Raw genomic sequence first — 21,012 nt, 5'->3', positions numbered from 1 at the left:
GGTGGAATACAAAATTTAACAAAGAATCTAACTGTATTAGAAATGTCTGGGGGAAAGCTCACTGTTGGTGGTGAGACCTAAGGAAACTGGGAAATGAACAGAATCTGTTGACTAAAGGGAAAATGTACTGTACGCAGATAGGAGATTGTGTTTTATCAGCTATTTCGATGCAGGTCCTTGCTGACAACCCTGAAAACACTACATCTGTAATCTAGGATGAGCAGTGGATTATGTAAGTGACACATAGTTGGAGCCAGGTTTCTCCCTGTTGGAGGCAGAAGTTACAGGTAAGCAAGGGGAGAAGGTTACAAGATCTATGCGATCATGGATCAAGTTGGAGACCTGCAGCTTGGTGTGGATGTCGGAAGCTCCACACACAAATCTTTATAGCTAGGTGTGTGAACATTGTGAAAGACGGACACTACTGGAGCCGTGTCAGAACGGAGGTGGAGCGGCAGCTGGCGAGAAGCCGCCTCACCCACCTTTGTCTGAACTGGGCCAAAACGTTTGGAATGTGCAAAGCAGCCATTGTTTGAGTGGCCAGCAGGAGGACAGACATCTGATGACAAGTGTGATGGATGTGGACTTCCACAAGATAGACTCAGTGTTCAGTATGTAACACAGAGTAGATCGGCTTGTTAAGACACCCATAGAAAGTTCTTTTCTCTTTTTAGTTCATCTAATTGCTCGCCTTCCTTTTTCTCATAGAACCCCTTGTTTTCACCCTACAACTGGGAACACGATTTGGGTACCTACCTGAATCTGCGCTCTCCAAACTGAAATTATGTAATCCCAACTAAACTCTAGGTTACACACACACACACACGCACACACACACACACACACACACACACACACACACACGCAGCTCCCACAGATACCCTAACCAGTACCTGTTCCCTGACCCGCACCCTAACCCTACCACCCCTCCCAAACCCGCACCCTAACCCTGACCCCTAGAATTCCCTCTCCGCCGCCCTGGTGACGGTAGCTCCGCCGCCGCCCGCAGTCCAGGAGCCCGGCGAAGAGCACGGGGCTGAGGGTGAGGGAGCCGCAGGAGGAAAGCAGGAGTTGTCCTGAGTCCAGGCGGTGTGGGCGGGGAGGCGGCACAGCGACAGGACGGGAAACCGCCCGCCAACGACAGGAGGGATCCCAGAAATGGGGGACAGGGAGCGAGCCGAGCCTCTCCCGGGGTGCCAGCAGGTAACGGAGCCCAGCGCGGCGCGGGGACGGACCGGAAGGGAGCCCCCGGGGGGAGGCTGCAGGGCAGAAGGGACAGACACGCAGACAGCAACGGGCGGCTGACCCAGCTACGAGCTTCTGCGCCTCAGCACAGAGGCAGGACGCGCCAGGAGCAGAGCGAACCGTGCGCCTATGAACACAGGAATCTACGGAGAGCCACCGGCAGACCTGCGCGGGGAGAGACGGACAGAGGCGGGGAATCACGGACAGAGGCGGAAATTGACGGAGACGGAGATTGGCGAGGAGAGGCGGGGGATGACGAAGACTGACGGAAAGAGCCGGAGAATGGCGGAGAGAGACGGGGAATGACAGACAGGGGCGGAAATTGATGGAGACGCAGATTGGCGAGGAGAGGCGGGGGATAACGAAGACTGACGGAAAGAGCCGGAGAATGGCGGAGAGAGACGGGGAATGACGGACAGGGGCGGAAATTGACGGAGAGAGACGCAGATTGACGGGGAGAGCGGAGGAATGACGAAGACTGACGGAAAGAGACGGAGAATAGCGAAGAGAGACGGGGAATGACGGACAGGGACGGAAACTGACGGAGAGAGGCGGAGATTGACGGGAGAGGCGAGGGACGACGAAGACTGACGGAAAGAGACGGAGAATGGCGGAGAGAGACGGGAAGTAACGGAAAAAGACGGAGAAGGGCTGGCGGCTCAGTAAAGACCTGACGTGCAGGTTCGCGCTCGTCCATTCACAGGCCCGCAAGCGCATCTCGACCCCACAGGCGTGGCTCTAGGGACCTGTTGCCTCCCCAGCCTGGGTGGGTTGGGGCACCATGTCCTCGCCCCTCAAACTTCGCTCCCGATCCTGACATTAGGGTACCGTCATTCTTCAGAGCTAGCAAGGAGCAGTTTCTGCTTATGGTGCTGACATTCAACCGTCTACCCTGCTGACCGTGTCTAGTGGCTCCGTTCGGCGGCATAAGCACTTTCGGCGTTTGGCACCCACCACCAGCCCCTCACTCTCCATCCCCCAAACCCGACTCTGCAAGATGATGCCCCGCCCGGCCACGCCAAACCCTCCGCGTTCTGCAAGGCAGCCCCAGGTGCGCAGTCCCTGCAGCGGCTGCACGAACGGTGTGCACACGCTCTACGGTGAGGACCAAGCAGAAAAGGAGCAGGCGGAGGCGGCCCGGTGCCCCAGCCCGTGCCCCCAGCTCCAGGCCTAGATCGGCCCTTCCTTTCGGCTCTGCACGGTTCCCTGCTTCTCCAGGTGTCCGTGGCCCCTCCAGCACATTCACGCCTTGCTTAAGCTACTCGAGAGCCATCTTTGCAGCTACACCACAATACCGGAGGGTGCGCCCCAGTGTGCTCTGCCCGGTACTCCAGGGAATGGCAACCAAGTGCTCGGAGCCTGGGTGCTCTAGTCCCAGCCTTGCTGCAGTCTGGCCTCCACCCATCACACACGGGCAAATACAGGGGGAGGATAATGGGGGGACTCAATGAGATGATCCTCTATAGGCCCAGGACACCCGGGGGTCCCACAGGGAGCACAGAGGCACCCACACTTCTCCCTGCAAGCCCTTAGAAAGCCCCATCTTGCCAATGCCCCCAGTTCACGCTTTAGTGAGGCACTGATTTCCTACGTTTGTGGTACTTTGTTACACCAACTCCTGGATGCTAATGCAAGCTATCTCTGTCACTCCTGTTGGGGAGGAATTTGGTTTGCAGATGCAGTGAAGTCAAGAGTACGAGGTGAGGAAGGAATTCTTTAAAACCTGAGTATCATGGAATGACAGCTGCCTTGCAGCAGCAGAGAGTAAGGAAGAACAGAGACATAAAGGGGAGCTCATTGAACTGCTGCTCAGCATATGGAACATCCCCTGTTAACTCCTGAAGCCTGTGCCACCTGGCATCCAGTGTCTGCTTGGATCTGCACGAACCCAAAAATTCATGACTTTGTTTTGCAAGTGTCCTGGAAAACTGGATTTCCAGAGCAATGAATATTGGAGTCCATAGTAGTGTGTAGCTCACAGACCCCAAGACTGCACATGCATCCTGGTGATCCCGTTGTGGGGGAGCCTTGCAGCTGCTGGCCAAAGCCTGTTTCCATTTTTCTGCTGGTGTCTACACTGCACTTCCCAGCCCATCCCCACCAGCAGAGTGGGCACCATGTCTCTAGGTTTCCTATGAGGAAGTGGGTGGGCTTGATGAGGGCCTCTGCCAGCTCAGGTCTTAGGATGAAGGATGCAGTTCCCACATGGTCACACTGGCAGCCCTATACCCCCTGCTGGCCAGAACCCTCCAGCCTGGAGGAAGAAGGAAAAACAAAATGGACACAGCAGGACTCTGAGACCCACCTGCCCCAGGCGCTTGTGTGCAGGGAGTGGTCCTTGACCTCTCAGCCCCTCATGTGCTGGCACGCTCTGTTGCAGTAGCAGCCTTTGACCCTAAAAAGAAAGGTGCTTTGCAAGCCTGTCTCCAACTGTAACAGAAAATAAGGCTTGATTTAACCCACAGTTCTGAAACCAGAGAAGATGACTGAATCACACTGAAAAGATGACTCTCAGCTCATTATTCAGATAATGTTGCTTAAAAGCAGTGGCACCTTTAGGAGGACCAAAGGGAGTCCAGCTCCCCAATTCCTGCCTTCTGCTCTGAGAAGTTTCCTTGACAACCTTAACAGGCCTGCTCCATTTCCTTGACAACCAACTTTCTCAATTGTCCAAGCTTTCCTGCTTCAAACACTCCTGCTTTAGCCTTGCTGAGCCTAAAGTGACAGTGCTGTCATTTTGTCCAGCGACTGATTCTTCTATACCTGTAATTACTGGTGCCATAATGCTATTAATGGCAAGATTCCAGAAGATGCTTTCTGAGGTAACTACTCTGGACTCAGTGCTGGGTCCCTTTTGCTGAGAGAAAGGGTGGCCAAGTGCTTTCATGAGCCTCAAAGTAGAAAGTCACTTTTTGACTGAGCCCAGCCTTGATTCCTCCCATCAAAGGCGCTGCCAGGGTCCTCATTCTGCCCCCACCCCCATCCCACACAGTTGCTGGCAGTGCCAGTCAATATAGGGCCCTGGTCATCTCCTAAAATAAAGGGTGATTTTCTGGGCCCAAAAATGATATTCCCCCAGAACATGTGAATGGGACCTTATTTGGGAAAAGGGTGTTTGCAGATGGGATTAACTGCAAAATCTGATATGAGGTCATCCTGGATGAGGGTGGCCAGTAATCTAGTGACTGGTACCCTTATAGGAGTCAGAAGAGGAGAGACCCAGACACAGAGGAGAAGCCATGTGGACACAGAGGCAGAGATGAGAGGGATGTGGCCACACTCACAGGGCTACCTGGAGCCCCCCAGGAGCTAGAAGAAGCCAGAAGGAGCCTGCCCTGGAGCCTGAGGAGGGTGCATGGCCCTGCCCACACCTCGAGTTTGGACGTGTGGTCTCCAGAACCAAAAGAAGATAAATCCCTGCTATTAGAAGCCATCTGGTTTACATAATATGTCATTGCAGACATGAAAACATAGCCAGGGAAACAGCATGCCCTCCTCTGTGCTCTGAAGCAGCATAAAGGTAACATAAAATGCTGAGACTTGGGAACTGTGAATGGATGATGCATAAGATCTGTCGGCAACCTATTGTTGCCCTTCTAAAAGGCTATCATTATGTCAAAATAAACATCAACAAAAATTCTCAGCAAACATTGTATGTTCATGCTTGATAAGGCATTCTTAGCTAACTAATGGTGTCGATTCCTTTGGGATGAATGTGATGAACTTGGTGCAGTCATCCCTGCCTTTATCTCAGGTGATCAAAAGGACATTTAAGCACAAGTTAACAACAGCAACACTAGACAGAGGAGGTCACAGCGTACTGAGAAGCTCTGCACAGTGGAAACAAGCCGCTCAGTGGGAAGGAGACCCGCAGGAGATGCGGGGATCCCAGGCAGCCTACCTGTAATGTGGACAAAGGACCAGAAGAGACATTTCTCCAATGAGAAGCACAGTTGGCCAACAGATGTATGAAAAGGTGCTGACACCTGTCATCATGACAGAAAAGCAAACCAAAACCACAGTGACATGCCGTCTTCCTCCCAGTAGGACAACCACTATCAAAAACCAAAAGACAAATGTAGGTGGAGAAACTGGAGACCGTGTGCACTGCTGGCAGGAATGTAAAATGGTGCAGCTGCTGTGGAAGACAGTACGGCGATTCCTCAAAACACTGAACATACAATTACCATCATCACCCAGCAATGAGACTTCTGGGTACATGTCCAAAAGAACTGGAAGCGGGATCTCAGAGACATCTGCACAGCCATGTTCACTGTAGCATTATTCACAGTGGTGGCCAAGTGGTGGAAGCAACACGAGTGTCTGCTGGCAAATGGGCAAAGGAAACACGGTCCAACCACACAGTGGAACACTGTTCAGCCTTAAAGAAAGAAATCCCATCACATGTCACAACATGAGGACATGATGCTGAGTGTAACAAGCGGGACACAGAGGGACAAGTCCTGTATGATTCCATTCATAGGGGATACCTGCCATCATCAAAATCACAGAAACAAAAGCAGGGGCCAGTTGCCAGGGTCTGGGGAGGGAAGTGGGAAGCCGTTCCATAGGGACAGAGTTCAGCTCTACTAGATGACAATGTTCTGGAGATCTGTTCCCCAACAGTGGGATACAGTCAATGGTCCTAAAATGTGCTTAAATACTGCTGGGAGGGTACATTTTGTGTTCTACGCTTTTTGCTACAATTAAAAATACTCTTTCTTTATGGCCAAGTTCACACTGTACTTTTTCTTCCTAGTAAATGTGGAAACAAACCTTACTGTAACGTGGCTTTACTGTCTGGGGCAGAAGCTCTAAGGCTTTCAGAGGAAAGGGCTGTGGATTTTGCTAAACGCCAGCACCTGGAGTGGGGAAAGCAGGACACGTGGAAGGTGTACCCGGAGAGAGTGTCTTTGCCAGGAGCCCACTGTCATGTGTGACCCAGCCCCAAATCAAGGCAAATGCAGGAGAGGGGCTTGGCTGAGTTGGAGGGGACCCGACCTGGAAGAGATGCTAAAAACCCCGAAATGAACCAGCTGCTTGACATGGGTGACCCCAAGGCTCTGCACACCAGCGGGTCCCCACCAGGCTCTGATGAGCCTGCAATGGTCCCAACTCGCACAGAGGTGTACCAAGGGCCCAGAGCTCTTCCCACTGTTCACCGCAACAGAGCTGCTCCCCAAATCAAGGCCTCAGACCTGGGACAGAGGGACAAACAATGCAGGGATGTGTGGCTGCAGATGGGGACTGGAGTGGGACACATGCCTCCCCAACCCCAGGTCAGGCAACTAGGGGGATTAAAGCCTGACCGAAAGACAAAGCTTCACTCCCCAAACAAGCTGCTGAGGCACATGAGCCCCCCATGAAAACAAGGCTCGTGAGCACAGGGCCCCATGAGCAGAGGGTCCCCCATGAGAACAGAGGCCCATGGGCAGGAATCCCCATGAGCACAGGACCCCCATGGGCACAGGGGGAATGGAGGGAAGGGGGAGGGGAAGGCAGAGGGGAGGGAAAGGGGACTGGGTGGGGTGAAGGTGGGAGATGATGGGCCTAAGTGGAGGGGGCAGAGAAGCAGGTGGCGGCTGGGCAGGAGTGATTGACCTCAGCCGATCCCAGAACTCCTGCAGACACAGTGAGACAAGGCCCCAGAGAGGTGTGGAGACCTCAACCCACTGGCAACCCCAAAGACCTGTCTGGTCTGGGGGACTCAGCAGGCATGGGGGGCACAGTGACAGGGCTAGTTGCCCCAAGGACATCCCAGGGAGAAGACTGGGAGGGGGGTGGGAAACAGCCAGCCTGGCTCCTGGTGCCCTGGGTTGGTGCGCTCCTGCCCCAAGAATCCACGCCCACCCACTGTGGGGCCACCACCAGGGCAGGCCCAGGGCCACTCAGCACTAGGAGGGCTGGACACCTGAGGAAAAGTCTGGCCACGAGCGGTCCGTCCTGCTCAGAGACATTCCTCCTAAAACATTCCTTGTATTTTCAAGATTTAAAGCAATCTTCTAGTTCCTCCTTTTCACAGAAAATGAAGATTCTGAATGTGGTTTAATTATGAATAATTCATAAAATTAAATACATTCACTAAAAAATAAACTACAAAATAAAAAAAGGAAAAGTAGATATTTATTGAGAGGGAAAGGAGAACCATCTCCCACATTAGAGCTCTGGTGTTGAATATTCAGTGCGATTTGATATATTTTAATTGCTGTTACTCTGTAACACCCTTACCTTTGAAAATTCTTTGGGTGTGCTTCCCTGTTCTACCTAAATTAGCTGATAAATCACACAAACCAATAACCAAGGGCCTTGGTTGTTGCAGGAGTGAAGCCTTTAAAAATGGTTTCATTCTTCTGATATTGTTTTCGTGTGTGATACTTTTACTAAGAAAGAAAGTCATTATGCGTGTGCCTTGCACGTTTATGTAAAATACAGTTGACATTGCTGGTCTTATTCGTCCTTATTGAAAAGGAGAAAAGAGATTATTGTAGCTTCAACTCACTTTGAGAGTATCTGTCCACTTTTTCTCAAAATACTTCCTCATACTGTGGCCAGCTCTGCCTGTATCAGAATCGTCTTGATTAAATGCTTCACAGTTGTCAAAAACAAGCCTGACATCAACAGCAAAGGCTTCCAGGTTTGGATACCTGAAAGAAAACACATGATTTAGAGGTTATTTTGTAGGGTGGCTTTGTTTTGTAAACAAATGAAATGATAATAAAAGGTAGAATAAAAAGTAAAACAGAAAAGGTAAGAGAAAAAAAGATAATTGCATTTAAGCAGAAATAAAACACCTTATATCCTCTTACAAATGGAACATTTTAAAACTTCCATGTGTTCTGGACTTTTAAGGATATAGACAGGTTAAATGGAAAAACAGATTTCTCAGAAGACCAAGATATATTTCAACTAACTAGCATTTCTCCCCCCATCCAATTTTCAGTTTGACTTGAACCACAATTCCATCCCAGGACTCATCCCACTTGACTAGTTTAACTTTTCTGACCAATTGTAGCACTTGTAGTACCCTATGACCCACATTCAAAACAACTTAGTTTCATTAGAAATAATGTCAATGCCTCCTATGCACGATACACATTACAGCTGCCCTGGAGCCTTCACGTACATCCCAGGACAGGCCACTCTGTGTTAAATCTTCCCCATATCCTCTTTCTCTTCTCTTTTGAACAGTGCTCTTTTCTCAAGCAATGGATTATGATGATCCCAACAACAAAACAGCACGTTATCCCTTCACAGAGAAACACTACGAGGATCTGCCCTTCCATTGGAAGCACTGTGGCATCTGTGTTTTGGTGCGATAAACCTGATTCTCTTTCTCTGTAAGAGCACAGAGAAGACAGAATGGTGAATGCACCTGCCTAAGCTTTTTGGTAAAAAAGGACTGCCTTGTTTCAATCCAACTCAAGCATTTCAAGTCAATACATTTTGAAGGAGGGCTCTTGGATATCCAAATTTAAATTAATTCTAATATATGACGTATGATAAGCTGAACACTAATCTACCTTTTAAAATACCTATGAAGTACACACTGGAGCTCTGAGACCTGGTAAAAGTGGAACTGTTTCTTTCATCAAATACCTTGTATATAGTCTTTTTCACTCTCTCATTATGATATATGCAATAATAAGAGAATTAAGTCAGTACTAATGTAACCTCACCCATTTTCCTATTCTTCTGGGAATTATTATTTTTATTCAGGTGACATTCACATAACATAAAATTGGTCATTTTAAGGTAGCTAATTCAGTGGCACTTAGTATATTACACACATTCTACAACCACCACCTCTATTTAGTTTCAAAACATTGTCATTACCCTAAAGTGAAACCTCATACCCAACCAATTAAACAGTTACTCTCCATTCCTCCCTATCCCAGTCCCCGGAAACAACTAATCTGTTTTTCTGTCTCTATGGATTTATCTATTCTGGGGATTTCATAAAAATAGAATCATACAATGTATGAAAATAGCTTTTATAAAATATTTTAATGTTACTTTGAGAAATATTTCTCTCTTTATAGACTCTTCCTTACTACAAGAAAAGGTTAATGATTAATGTCAGGAAGACTGGAATCCAGGAAGGAATTCTCGGTGAGATTCTAGGTGCAGTGAGTGTGGTGCTCACATCTCTGCCATCCCTTCACAGGACAGGGCAGCTGACAGAACCCAGACTCATTAAACTAGGCACCTCTGCCCCTCTGTTCTATAAATTTCTGATTTAAATATTTGAAATATTGTTGTGAGTTTTGTTTCCAGCTCATTAGTTTGGGCTTAATCGAACAACTTGAAGTTAGAGGAGCTTGAATCCACTGAATTTTGCCTCAGACACGGCTGGCGTCATGAACGGGATCATACAGAACTGCTCCCCTCCACCTGCCTCCCTCTGCTATGTTTCTCCTCCATTCACCAGGACTCGTTCTCAAAAGGGAGCTCCAATTTTTGGTAATGTCTAAGCTCTGTTTTAATGTTTGAACCTGTGTGTTTTGGGGATTTTGAGGCTGGAGTTCATCCTCCACCCAGGGACTGGAGAATCGCAGAAGATAAGTCGAGTTAATTTAAACACTGGTAAAGTCTTCCTGTGTAAGTCTGTATGCTACCCACCTAAACATCTGAGCAAAAGAACTAGTTCCTATCTAGACACCAGCTTCTGCTGTTTGGTTCATATTAGAACCAATATTTTAACAGTCTTAAATGTTTTCTGAATTTTAATTTTTTAAAAGGTAAATAGAATCTTTTGAAAGACTGGCATTTTAGCTTACAAACAAATAAATTAGTCATTTTGTCAACTTCTTAAATCCTTTGATCCATATAAGAATGTTGGTCACTAATGAGTTAAGTTCTAGTCAACACTTCTAAATTGAATATAAATTATAGAACACGGTCATTTTCTCCCAAGGAATATTCAGGAGGGATCAAATAATACACTGTTAAATAATGCTTTTAAAAAACACAGTAAGAATGTAATCAAAATATATTTTATGGTTCTTTTTCATGTAAAGTTCCTTTTTTCTCCAGAATTACTGGTGAATTTGCCTGCAGTTATGGGCACAAGCTACATTAACCAAAAGCAGTATATAGGAATAAAGGGGGCGGGGAGAATGGAGTAGAGGGCCCATGCAGCTCCACGGCTCCTGGCCATTCTCACGTGAAATGCTTTATGTGGGTTTGTTCTGTAAACAAACAGCCTCATTCCTTCCTGTGGTTCCACAGGAGTCCAGTATCCAGAACCAACTAAAGCCCACTGACAGTGGTCACTCCCTGGCAGGAGTCTGAAGTCGTTTTAACAAAAATCATTAACTGTGACCAGGAAGCCACTTTACCCTTTGATAGGATCAAAAAGACCATATGGTAGAGAGGAGCAAATAATTTTCTTCTACTTTTAACACAGGCCTTTTTTGTAATCTATGATTCATTGTAAAGCTTTCATTACTTAAAATTAACAATGATCCATCTTATAATAATCTGAAAATATTATGAAATCAATTTTTGTTAAATGCACATGAAATGATATTGATATCCCAATGATGCACAATATAAGCTCCAGCTTACATGTCACTTAAGTCACTTTGGGAGGCTTCCCTGATACTTTTCCTTAACTCCCAGGCTAGGTTTGGTGGCCTTCCAAAGTCAAAACAGCTTTATTACACTATTTCTAATTACTGATATAATTTTAATTGACTTGTCTTCCATATCATACTACCTTAACCACACATATATATCCTGTCTCTAAAGGCAGGGCTTGTAATTGATGTATTCTTGGCTCACTATAAGAGTACTGAGCACATAACAAACATTCAATAAACACTGAACAGAAATGATGTACTTACTGTCCACTAATTAATTTCTCTCTAATTGTGGAAAAATCCATAGGCTTCTTAATAATTTTGGTATAACCAGGAACAAAGTTCAAATTTACAGGAAGACGAAAAGGCCATGCATCCTCATGATTTTCTATTTCGGTAAGGATCATACTAGAGAAAATAATGTTTGAAATCAAAATCGATGCTTTAGAGTTATCTATCTTTAGTAAAAGTTTAGCTTTTATTCTCTTTCAAGTAAACACAATCCAAATTTAATTCAAAAAAAGACAAAAGAATACATTTACTTATAGTACAGAGCTTACATTACATAGGAAAATTCTTATTTACACAAACTGTCAAAAAGTCACCTGTAATACGGTGAAAGGTTTCTAAACAAATACAGTGGGATGTTATGAACATATAGGATAGGGAAACAGAAATAATACCTGCACAGGTCCTTAAAGTCATCTCATTTCACTTTCTTAACACAAGTAAAACTTGGTTCTGACGAGTTACCAGAAGTGTTTTCCTCTATTTTTCTTTTTCTCTGGTCTTTGCTTAGATGAGTTTCCATTTCATTAAGGTTGGTACTAGAGAAAATAATGTTTCAAATCAACATCCATGCTTCAGAGTTACCCATCTTTAGAAAAAGTTTAGCTTTCATTCTCTTTCAAGTAAAGACAATGCAAAGTAATTCATGGAAAAGATGAAATAATACATTTACTTATAGTACAGAGTTGACATTACATAAGAAAATTCCTATTTACACAAACAGTCAAAAAGTCACCTTTAGTATGGTGGAAGGTTTCTAAACAAATACAATGGGATGTTATGAACATACAGGAAAGGGGAACAGAAATAATACTGGCAATTAGTCAGGTACAGAGACTCCTCTTGTTTCGGTTTCTTAATAGAGGTACAACTGGGTTGTTTTGACAAGTGACCCAAATCATTGTCCTCCATTTTTCCTTTTCTCAACGCTTCTCTGAGGCGAGTATGCATATCAGTAAGGATCATCCTAGAGAAAATAATGTTTCAAATCAAAATCCATGCTTCAGAGTTACCCATCTTTAATAAAAGTTTAGCTTTCATTCTCTTTCAAGTAAAGACGATGCAAATCAATTCATAAAAAAGATGAAAGAATACATTTACTTATAGTACACAGTTGACATTACATAGGAAAATTTCTACTTACAAAAACTGTCAAAAAGTAATTTGGTGTAATATGTAATATGTAATATGGTGGAAGTTTTCGAAACAAATACAATGGGATATTGTGAACACATAGGTCAGGGGAACAGAAATAATACAGGGAAAAAGTCATGTCCTGGTAGAGGTCCGGGTTCTCTATCGGTTCCTTAGAATAAGTAAAAGGTGGTAGTTTTTTCAAGTCACAAGTGTTTTCCTCCATTTTTCCTTTTCTCAACTGTTCACAGAGGCGAGTTACCATTTCAGCAAAGACAAAACTAGAGAAAATAATGTTTCAAATCAACATCCATGCTTCAGTTACCCATCTTTAGAAAAAATTTAGCTTTCATTCTCTTTCAAGTAAAGACAATGCAAAGTAATTCATGGAAAAGATGAAAGAATACATTTACTTATAGTACAGAGTTGACATTACATAAGAAAATTCCTATTTACACAAACGGTCAAAAAGTCACCTTTAGTATGGTGGAAGGTTTCTAAACAAATACAATGGGATTTTATGAACATACAGGAAAGGGGAACAGAAATCATACCGGCAATTAGTCAGATACATACAGAGATTCCTCTCGTTTTGGTTCCTTAACAGAGGTACAACTGGGTTGTTCTGACAAGTGACCTGAATCGTTTTCCTCCATTGTTCCTTTCCGCTGCTCTTTGCTTAAATGAGTTTCCATTTCACTAAGGTTCGTACCAGAGAAAATAATGTTTGAAATCAATATCCATGCTTTAGAGTTACCTATCTTTAGTAAAAGTTCAGCTTTCATTCTCTTCCAAGTAAAGACAATGCAAATTAATTCATAAAAACACATGAAAGAATACATTTACTTATAGTATAGAGTTGACATTACATAGGAAGTTCCTATTTACGCAAACGGACAAAAAGTCAACTTTAGTATGGTGGAAGGTTTCTAAAAGAATACAAGGGGATGTTATGAACATACAGGACAGGGACACAGAAATAATACCCGCAAAGAGTCAGGTCCTTAGAGTGTTCTCGTTTCAGTGTCTTAACGGAACCGAAAGTTGGTAGTTTGGACAAGTCACAAGTGTTTTTCTCCATTTTTCCTTTTCTCAACTCCTTGCTGAGGCGAGTTACCATGTCGGCAAGGATCATCCTAGAGAAAATAATGTTTCAGATCAACATCCATGCTTCAGAGTTATCCATCTTTATTAAAAGTTTAGCTTTCATTGTCTTTCAAGTAAAGACAATGCAAATCAATTCATAAAAAAGATGAAAGAATACATTTACTTATAGTACAGAGTTGACATTACACAGGAAAATTCCTATTTACACAAACGGTCAAAAATCACATATAGTATGGTGGAACCTTTCTAAACAAATACAGTGGGATGTTATGAACATATAGGACAGGGGAACAGAAATAATACCGGCAAAAAGTCACATACTCAGCCTCCTTTCGTTTCGGTTCCTTAAAAGAGGTACAACTGGGTTGTTTTGACAAGTGACCCAAATCGTTTTCCTCCGTTGTTCCTTTTCTCTGCTCTTTGCCTAGATGTGGTTCATACACCAATACCAATGAAATGGGATACTCCTATTTACTGATGTCTGCCACTTGATGCACTACTTAAAGCCATAAAAGCTGCACCATTGGCCATAAGGGCATCTAAAAGGCACAGTATGAAAATAAGATAAGCACTACCAGTAGCTTAGAGTTTGATCATCTCATTTTATTTCAAACTTCAAAAATCAAAGTTGTAAAGTCTAATCAATTCTTTTTAGTACCCCCAAAGGGATATTTATAATATCACTTCTAAAATTTAGCTATAAAACACAAATCTATTTCATATTCTCTCATCAACCTAACTGAAAATTCCCATTGTATTCAATGGCAGTTTGGCATCAGGAAAGATGGGAGAATATGGGTCATAATTGTACCTGATTGTACAGTTATCCAACTTTCCTTTTGACATCAGTAACACAAATTTTCAGACAGCGGCCTTCAATAAAGCTTACACAATTCAATTAAAAATCTTGGGGACAGATCATACTTACAGACAGACAAGCAGATGTATGCAATGCACTGTGCTGTAAAGCCATGCAGCAGTATGTAATATGACAGTAGCCAGTGCTACACTTTATGCATTGCTATGACAACCATATCACAACCAAATCACAATGCGGTGTTAGATGTACAAAAATAAACATACCCATACCATATCTACTCTATGCCTCTCCACCTCCTGGTAGAAAGAGTTGGCACAACATTATGAAACAGAAATCACATAGTCATGAAACCAATTTTTAACCCCCCAAAAGACACCAATACCAAAGCAAGGCAATAACTGTAAGATGAAGGGAAAACTTAAGGGGGAATCATAATGGAAATTTTTAAGAAAATATTTTCAAGATGCTCCCCAAATTAAGATTTAAGGAAAATCATAAAATGTACATTTCAACAATTGTTTAACTTTATGTCTACAGACCTGATGCTTCAGAAGAACAGCTTGTTGTCTTCTGATTTCTTTCTCCTAAAAAATAAAAAGCTTTTAATATATAATTTCAGGGAAGATTTAGAACATGTTACAAGTATTGCAAGTTCCTTTTCTGATGTTCTATAGTTGTCCATTAGGTCAAACTATATAAAATTGCAAATATGTAATCATTTTTTACTTACAAAATAGGGAATTTCATGCGGTTCTACCTAACACATAAAAACTGTATGACAATGTCAAGGATCTTTATTCAGCAGCCATTTAAACTTAAAACTCAAGGACCTCATGCCACATTTCAATAGCACATTTAATGAACCGACTGACCTAGATTGTCAGATACAAATGGAACACGTATTTTTTATCATTTTAATAATAAAATATTTATTTATTTATTTTTGAGGTGGTGTAGTTTTGTTTTGTTTTGTTTTTTTAGATAATTATTTTTTATTGAAGGGTAGTTGACACACAGTACTACATTAGTTTCAGGTGTACAACACAGTGATTCAACATTTATATACATGATAATTCTAGGTACCAGCTATCACCATACCAAGTTGTTACAATATTTTGACTATATTCCTTATGCTATACATTACATCCTGGTTACTTATTTAATTTACAATTGCAAGTGTGTACTTTTTTTTTTTTTTTGGTGAGGGCATCTCTCATATTTATTGATCAAATGGTTGTTAACAACAATAAAATTCTGTGTAGGGGGGTCAATCCTCAATGCACAATCATTAATCCACCCCAAGCCTAATTTTCGTCAGTCTCCAATCTTCTGAAGCATAACAAACAAGTTCTTACATGGAGAACAAATTATTACATAGTGAATAAGTTACATGGTGAACAGTACAAGGGCAGTCATCACCGAAACTTTCGGTTTTGCTCATGCATTATGAACTATAAACAGTCAGTTCAAATATGAATACTCATTTGATTTTTTTTTTCCTGGATAATTATTTTTTATTGAAGGGTAGTTGACACACAGTATTACATTAGTTTCAGGCGTACAACACAGTGATTCAACATTTATATACATGATAATTCTAGGTACCAGCTATCACCATACCAAGTTGTTACAATATTTTGACTATATTCCTTATGCTATACATTACATCCCGGTTACTTATGTATTTTACAATTGGAAGTGTGTTTATATATATATATATATATATATATATATATATATATATATATAGTGAGGGCTTCTCTCATATTTATTGATCAAATGGTTGTTAACAACAAAAAAATTCTGTATAGGGGGGTCAATGCTCAATGCACAATCATTAATCCACCCCAAGCCTAATTTTCGTCAGTCTCCAATCTTCTGATGCATAACGAACAAGTTCTTACATAGAGTACAAATTCTTACATAGTGAATAAGTTACATGGTGAACAGTACAAGGGCAGTCATCACAGAAGCTTTCGGTTTTGTTCATGCATTATGAACTATAAACAGTCAGTTCAAATATGAATATTCATTTGATTTTTATACTTGATTTATATGTAGATACCACATTTCTCTCTTTATTATTATTATTTTTAATAAAATGCTGAAGTGGTAGGTAGATACGAGATAAAGGTAGAAAACATAGTTTAGTGTTGTAAGAGAGCAAATGTAGATGATCAGGTGTGTGCCTGTAGACTATGTGTTAATCCAAGCTAGACAAGGGCAATAAAACATCCACGTATGCAGAAGATTTCTCTCAGAACAGGAGGGGGGAGGTTCTAAGCCTCACATCTGCTGATCCCCATTTTCTCACCTGATGGCCCCCCTGTGACTGTGCCTGTCTTAGGTTGTTCCTCCCTTGAGGAATCTTACCCGTCTCTGGCTAACCAGTCATCTTCCGGGGCCATACAGGGAAATGTAAAGTTGGTAAGTGAGAGAGAAGCCTTATTGTTTGAAAAGGTTAGCTTTTTACTTCTTTGCATATTTATGCCCTGTGGCTTCTATGCCCAGCATTTGTCTTGAGGTTTACCTTTACCACTTGGAAGAATTATGATACTCGGTAAATTCGACATGTGGCACGAATTCTATTTAAGGGTTGTAATTAGGTAGGAAGAAGAAAAGCTATAGAAGTAGCAGGCAGAAGAAAACCTGGGAAGATTGATTATTTCTTTGACATATCTTCTTGTAGAGTAACTTCAGCATGGATAGGTTTTAAACCACTAATTAAATTGTGCTCACACATTAACATAATAGGAGTACAGTTATGCAACCAAAGCATACCTGTAATTACCAGCCATCTCCAGTGAAACCAAGAAAACCAGTTAGGCACCTTAGGCATTTGTGAAAACTTATCTATGATATGGTGGATATTGTCCAACTGAACTTGAACAGTCTGAGAGAATTCAGATAAATTAAAACAACCCATTCCTGGGGACTGTTCACATCCCATATGTTCTTTTAACAGTAAATAGTCTGTGGTTGTTAGATTTTGGAGTGCTACAATTTGCACTTCTCCTAATTCTTGGTTGAGTTCCAACAGTATAGATCCAGTCAAATTTGTTGTTTCACTGTATGCACAGGCCAGCTTAGATATCTCCTTCCTCATTCCCATGGCAAGTCCTGGAACTGGTGGGATGAGTGCATCTACAGCTGTGGCAGTGCATGGATCTTTGTTGGGGTTTTTTTTTTTGCTGATCATCTTCTGGCATGAGTCCTCCCGAGAGTGCTGATGTTGGAAGTTCTTTTTCATATCGTATTTTAGTTCATTTTTGGGGTAGCCAAATTAGGCTTTGATCCTCTGTATAAACACAAACAGACCCTTTGCCTACACTTTTTTATGCCCTTTATATCATTGTGTAGAACTCATTGGAGGTTCTGCTTTTTTTTTTTATCATCAATCTACACACAGGAACTGCTTTTTTTTTTTATCATCAATCTACACTTACATGATGAATACTTTGTTTACTAGGCCCTCCCCTATACCAGGTTCCCCCTATATACTCCTTTACAGTCTCTGTCCATCAGCGTAGCAAAATGTTGTAGAATCACTACTTGTCTTCTCTGTGTTGTACAGCCCTCCCCTTTCTCCCACCCCCTATGGATGCTAGTCTTAATACCCCCCTTTTTCTCCCCCCTCCTTATCCCTCCCTACCCACCCATCCTCCCCAGTCCCTTTCCCTTTGTTACCTGTTAGTCCATTCTTGAGTTCTGTGATTCTGCTGCTGTTTTGTTCCTTCAGTTTTTCCTTTGTTCTTATACTCCACAGATGAGTGAAATCATTTGGTATTTCTCTTTCTCTGCTTGGCTTGTTTCACTGAGCATAATACCCTCCAGCTCCATCCATGTTGCTGCAAATGGTAGGACTTGCCCTTTTCTTATGGCTGAGTAGTATTCCATTGTGTATATGTACCACATCTTCTTTATCCATTCATCTATAGATGGACATTTAGGTTGCTTCCAATTATTGGCTATTGTAAATAGTGCTGTGATAAACATAGGGATGCATTGGTCTTTCTCATACTTGATTGCCGCATTCTTAGGGTAAATTCCTAGGAGTGCAATTCCTGGGTCAAATGGTAAGTCTGTTTTGAGCATTTTGATGTACCTCCATACTGCTTTCCACAATGGTTGAACTAATTTACATTCCCACCAGCAGTGTAGGAGGGTTCCCCTTTCTCCACAGCCTCGCCAACATTTGTTGTTGTTTGTCTTTTGGATGGCAGCCATCCTTACTGGTGTGAGGTGATACCTCATTGTAGTTTTAATTTGCATTTCTCTGATAATTAGCGATGTGGAGCATCTTTTCATGTGTCTGTTGGCCATCTGTATTTCTTTTATGGAGAACCATCTGTTCAGTTCCTCTGCCCATTTTTTAATTGGGCTATTTGTTTTTTGTTTGTTGAGGCGTGTGAGCTCTTTATATATTCTGGACGTTAAGCCTTTATCGGATGTGTCCTTTTCAAATATATTTTCCCATACTGTAGGGTTCCTTTTTGTTCTATTGATGGTGTCTTTTGCTGTACAGAAGCTTTTCAGCTTAATATAGTCCCACTTGTTCATTTTTGCTGTTGTTTTCCTTGCCCGGGGAGATATGTTCAAGAAGAGGTCACTCATGTTTATGTCTAAGAGGTTTTTGCCTATGTTTTTTTCCAAGAGTTTAATGGTTTCGTGACTTACATTCAGGTCTTTGATCCATTTTGAGTTTACTTTTGTATATTGGGGTTAGACAATGGTCCAGTTTCATTCTCCTACATGTAGCTGTCCAGTTTTGCCAGCACCATCTGTTGAAGAGACTGTCATTTTGCCATTGTATGTCCATGGCTCCTTTATCAAATATTAATTGACCATATATGTCTGGGTTAATGTCTGGATTGTCTGGTCTGTTCCATTGGTCTGTGGCTCTGTTCTTGTACCAGTACCAAATTGTCTTGATTACTATGGCTTTATAATAGAGCTTGAAGTTGGGGAGTGAGATCCCCCCTACTTTAATCTTTCTCAGGATTGCTTTGGCTATTCAGGGTCTTTGGTGGTTCCATATGAATTTTTGAATTATTTGTTCCAGTTCATTGAAGAATGTTGCTGGTAGTTTCATAGGGATTGCATCAAATCTGTATATTGCTTTGGGCAGGATGGCCATTTTGACGATACTAATTCTTCCTAGTCATGAGCATGGGATGCATTTCCATCTGTTAGTGTCCCCTTTAATTTCTTTTAAGAGTGACTTGTAGTTTTCAGAGTATAAGTCTTTCACTTCTTTGGTTAGGTTTATTCCTAGGTATTTTTTTTTATGCAATTGTGAATGGAGTTGTTTTCCTGATTTCTCTTTCTGTTGGTTCATTGTTAGTGTATAGGAAAGCCACAGATTTCTGTGTGTTGATTTTGTATCCTGCAATTTTGCTGTATTCCGATATCAGTTCTAGTAGTTTTGGGGTGGAGTCTTTAGGGTTTTTTATGTACAGTATCATGTCATCTGCAAATAGTGACAGTTTAACTTCTTTACCAATCTGGATTCCTTGTATTTCTTTGTTTTGTCTGATTGCCGTGGCTAGGACCTCCAGTACTATGTTAAATAACAGTGGGGAGAGTGGGCATCCCTGTCTTGTTCCCGATCTCAGAGGATAAGCTTTCAGCTTCTTGCTCTTCAGTATAATGTTGGCTGTGGGTTTATCATATATGGCCTTTATTATGTTGAGGTACTTGCCCTCTATACCCATATGGCTGAGAGTTTTTCTCATGAATGGATGTTGAATTTTGTCGAAAGCTTTTTCAGCATCTATGGAGATGATCATGTGGTTTGTGTCTTTCTTTTTGTTGATGTGGTGGATGATGTTGATGGACTTTCGAATGTTGTGCCATCCTTGCATCCCTGGGATGAATCCCACTTGGTCATGGTGTATGATCCTTTTGATGTATTTTTGAATTCGGTTTGCTAAAATTTTGTTGAGTATTTTTGCATCTACATTCATCAGGGATATTGGTCTGTAGTTTTCTTTTTTGGTGGTGTCTTTGCCTGGTTTTGGTATTAGGGTGATGTTAGCTTCATAGAATGAGTTTGGGAGTATCCCCTCCTCTTCTATTTTTTGGAAAACTTTAAGGAGAATGGGTATTATGTCTTCCCTGTATGTCTGATAAAATTCCGAGGTAAATCCATCTGGCCCGGGGGTTTTGTTCTTTGGTAGTTTTTTGATTACCGCTTCAATTTCGTTGCTGGTAATTGGTCTGTTTAGATTTTCTGTTTCATTTTGGGTCAGTCTTGGAAGGTTGTATTTTTCTAGGAAGTTGTCCATTTCTCCTAGGTTTCCCAGCTTGTTAGCATATAGGTTTTCATAGTAGTCTCTAATAATTCTTTGTATTTCTGCGGGGTCCGTCGTGATTTTTCCTTTCTCGTTTCTGATACTGTTGATTTGTGTTGACTCTCTTTTCCTCTTAATAAGTCTGGCTAGAGGCTTATCTATTTTGTTTATTTTCTCGAAGAACCAGCTCTTGGTTTCATTGATTTTTGCTATTGTTTTATTCTTCTCAATTTTATTTATTTCTTCTCTGATCTTTATTATGTCCCTCCTTCTGCTGACCTTAGGCCTCATTTGTTCTTCTTTTTCCCATTTCGATAATTGTGACATTAGACCGTTCATTTGGGCTTGTTCTTCCTTTTTTAAATATGCTTGGATTGCTATATACTTTCCTCTTAAGACTGCTTTTGCTGTGTTCCACAGAAGTTGGGGCTTAGTGTTGTTGTTGTCGTTTGTTTCCATATATTGCTGGATCTCCATTTTGATTTGGTTATTGATCCACTGATTATTTAGGAGCGTGTTGTTTAGCCTCCATGTGTTTGTGAGC

General features: G+C 42.2%; 1 long non-coding RNA gene across 3 annotated transcripts; it reads right to left on the bottom strand.

The window, feature by feature from the left end:
- Positions 1 to 7,350: 7,350 nt before the first annotated feature.
- On the bottom strand, positions 7,351 to 15,041 carry LOC118908576 (uncharacterized). Of its 3 annotated transcripts, none has more exons than XR_008992422.1 (6): positions 14,715 to 15,041; positions 12,374 to 12,529; positions 11,929 to 12,081; positions 11,510 to 11,653; positions 11,091 to 11,234; positions 7,351 to 7,889 (listed from the first exon to the last, which is right to left on the bottom strand). It is a non-coding gene; the product is annotated as an uncharacterized LOC118908576 (long non-coding RNA). The 3 variants fall into 3 exon arrangements; XR_008992423.1 differs by lacking the exon at positions 14,715 to 15,041 and adding an exon at positions 13,659 to 13,933; XR_008992421.1 differs by lacking the exons at positions 11,929 to 12,081; positions 12,374 to 12,529 and having other exon boundaries at positions 14,715 to 15,031.
- Between the last annotated feature and the right edge of the window lie 5,971 nt (positions 15,042 to 21,012).

This window comes from Manis pentadactyla, chromosome 1 (assembly GCF_030020395.1).
Source record: "Manis pentadactyla isolate mManPen7 chromosome 1, mManPen7.hap1, whole genome shotgun sequence".
Classification (NCBI taxonomy): Eukaryota; Metazoa; Chordata; class Mammalia; order Pholidota; family Manidae; genus Manis; species Manis pentadactyla.
The sequence above is the reverse complement of the archived record's forward strand: the minus strand, read 5'-3'. Positions and strand labels throughout refer to the sequence as shown.